Source organism: Heterodontus francisci, chromosome 4 (genome assembly GCF_036365525.1).
Source record: "Heterodontus francisci isolate sHetFra1 chromosome 4, sHetFra1.hap1, whole genome shotgun sequence".
Lineage (NCBI taxonomy): Eukaryota > Metazoa > Chordata > Chondrichthyes > Heterodontiformes > Heterodontidae > Heterodontus > Heterodontus francisci.
The window spans coordinates 41,846,090-41,849,112 of record NC_090374.1 but is presented as its reverse complement, the minus strand read 5'-3'; positions in this window follow the sequence as shown (position 1 = coordinate 41,849,112).

The following is a 3,023-nucleotide window of genomic DNA, read 5'->3' as shown; positions in this document are numbered from 1 at the left end:
GTAATGAGATGTAGGAGCACGTGGCCGAGAGGAGGTAAGCGGCGCGGCCTACAGCTAGTGTCTGGAGTGATGGGGGAAGCGGGGAATGAGCAGCCGGAGAGAGCGGGGGTTAGCAGGGAGCATGCGGCCCGCAGTCAGTGGCCGGGTGGGGGGTTGGGAGGAGAGCGTTTTCCTGTGCATGCGCCAGTTAGTCCTGCCACAGCAAGACGCACCACTCCCCGCACCCACTGCTTCAAAGGTATTCGGCCGCTCACTCCCCGCGTCACCCCCCTCCCCGCTCTCTCCAGCTGCTCGCCCCCCCACTTCCAGCCCCCGCACCGCTCTCCAGCCTCTCGCTTCCGCACCACCACCCCGCCATCCAGCCGCTCCCTCAGGGTTCAGAGCCCCCCCATCCAGCCGCTCCCTCCGGGTTCAGAGCCCCCCCGTCCAGCCGCTCCCTCCGGGTTCAGAGCTCCCCCGTCCAGCTGCTTCCTCCGGGTTCAGAGCCCCCCCGCTCGCTCCCCTACTTCTCAACTGTACGGCAGGTATTCCAGGTCTCTGGTCCCTGCCTTTTGCACACAACTCTTCCGGCAGTTCTGATTTTAATTCCCTTCGCTCCCCACCCCCCCCACCGCCACCACAAGGACAACAGTTGAAATATCTTAAGTACAGTTGCAAAGTAGGGAACAATATCAACAAAGTAACCTCAACAATTCCATGTTTAATTATTGAGCAATTTTATGAAGTGCATGAGGCATTAGAGGCACTGCTGTGCACGGATACATGAGTTTTGTGTCGTCAGCATTGCTGTGAAACAGACAGGCTGAGTCTCTGCTATGTAGAACTGAAGAGATTGTTCCTGGAGAGCCTTGCGGTGAATGAGTCTTTGGCTCTCTATTCCACTACTGTATTGTACAGGTGAAGAAAGTAAAGTCACCAGAGTCTGGGCCGCAGATGATGCATCCGAATGTCCACTTCATCCATAAAGGCAAGGTTCCTTTCCACATCTGAGTCAGCTTCGCAGCATGAAACGGTTGCTCAGCACATCCTTGTGTCTTGTCCTGCCCTGCCTTCGTTGCTTGAATACCGTCCTTAAGTCTCAAGGATTGTTTTCTCGAGTGCATGTTTTACATGAAAAGAAATAAAGAAAAAACATCAGTGTGAGAGCTTCCCTCCCACCAATTAAATTACTATTGAGCATGCTTTAAGTTCTGCAGTAAAGGCATGTACTGATAACATCACCAATGGAACACTTAGTACCCACCTCAGCTGTAGGAGTCAGGATGATGTTTATGCCCCGATCCCGCGAATACACATGGGAAACATGAGAAGAGATGAGAAATACAGAAGGCACTCCGTAGAAACTTTATAGAAATGAAGGTGACCGTTGAGATGGAAAGCTGTTCCTAGTCGTGAATGGCATTTAGTGCAGTGTGCTGGCCTGGAGCATATGTACTGCCTCCACACAGCCCCAGACAATGGAAAGGGATTTTAGTGCAGTGCGCTGGGCTGGAAATGGGATGCATCGCAGAGCAAACAACAGCTGATCAACTTACCTCTTTCCAATAAAAATGAAGCAAACTGAAATCTCCAAGACGACTATGGCTGCAAGAAAACTCCTCTTTCCAATAAAATGCAAGGGAACTCACTTCTTTCCAATAAAATCGCTAGCGAATGCTCCTGTTTGATGGATTTTGGGAGGACGAACAAGCAAGGGAATATACAATGGGTGGTAGGACCCTAGGAGGTATAGAAGGTCAGAGGGACCTTGGTGTACTTGCCCATAGAAGGCAGCAGCACAGGTAGATAAGGTGGTTAGGAAGGCATATGGGATACTTGCCTTTATCAGCTGAGGCATAGAATATAAGAGCAGGGAGGTTATGTTGGAGCTGTATAAAATGCTAGTTAGGCCACAGCTGGAGTACAGTGTACAGTTTTGGTCTCCACACTATAGGAAGGATGTGATTGCACTGGAGAGGGTGCAGAGGAGATTCACCAGGATGTTGCCTGGGCTGAAGCATTTCAGCTATGAACAGAGACTGAAAATGCTAGGGTTGTTTTCCTTAGAACAGAGAAGGCTGAGCGGGGACCTGATTGAGGTATACAAAATTATAAGGGGCATTGATAGGTTAGATAGGAAGAAACTTTTTCCCTTGGCGGAGGGGTCAATAATCAGGAGGCATAGATTTAAGGTAAGGGGCAGGAGGTTTAGAGGGGATTTGAGGAAAAATAATTTCATCCAGAGAGTGGTTGGAATCTGGAGTGCACTGCCTGAAGAGGTGGTAGAGGCAGGAACCTTCACAACATTTAAGAAATATTTAGCTGAGCACTTGAAATGCCATAGCATACAAGGCTACAGGCCAAGTGGTGGAAAATGGGATTAGAATAGTTAGGTGCTTGATGGCCGGCATGGACATGATAGGCCGAAGGGCCTGTTTCTGTGCTGTATAACTCTATGACTCTATAATAAAATGCCAGAAAATACAACGAAACCTCTCCTCCTTCCACTTTCAGAAAGTTGATGCATGAGTGAATACTCGATGGCATTGCAGTACGCGTAAAGCGCATGCGCGGACGCCAACTAGGTGCATTACACGATGACGTACACGTTACGCGATGACATTTTCCATGCATGTACAAACCAGTCCTGCAAGGCAGAATGCCACGTACGCGCAGAGAGCAGGAGCCCGTTTGCACATGTGCACAGCTTGGCGCTGTTAGATGACATCAGCAAGCTGCTACGTTGTCAGGAATCACTTTGTTTCCCCTATGACTGATGTTAAGCTAACAGGTCTATAGTTTGCTTTTTTTCTCTCTCCCTCCTTTCTTAAATACTGGGCTTACATTTGCCACCTTCCAATCTGCAGGAGCCATTTCAGAGTCTGTAGCATTTTGAAAGATGACTACCAATGTATCTACTATCTCTACAGCCACCTGTTTCAAACTCTGGGATGTAGATCATCAGGTCCAGGAGATTTATCTACTTTCAGTCCCATTAATTTCTCTAGCTGCATTAACATCTCACACTGAAGAGTGTCTGCAGA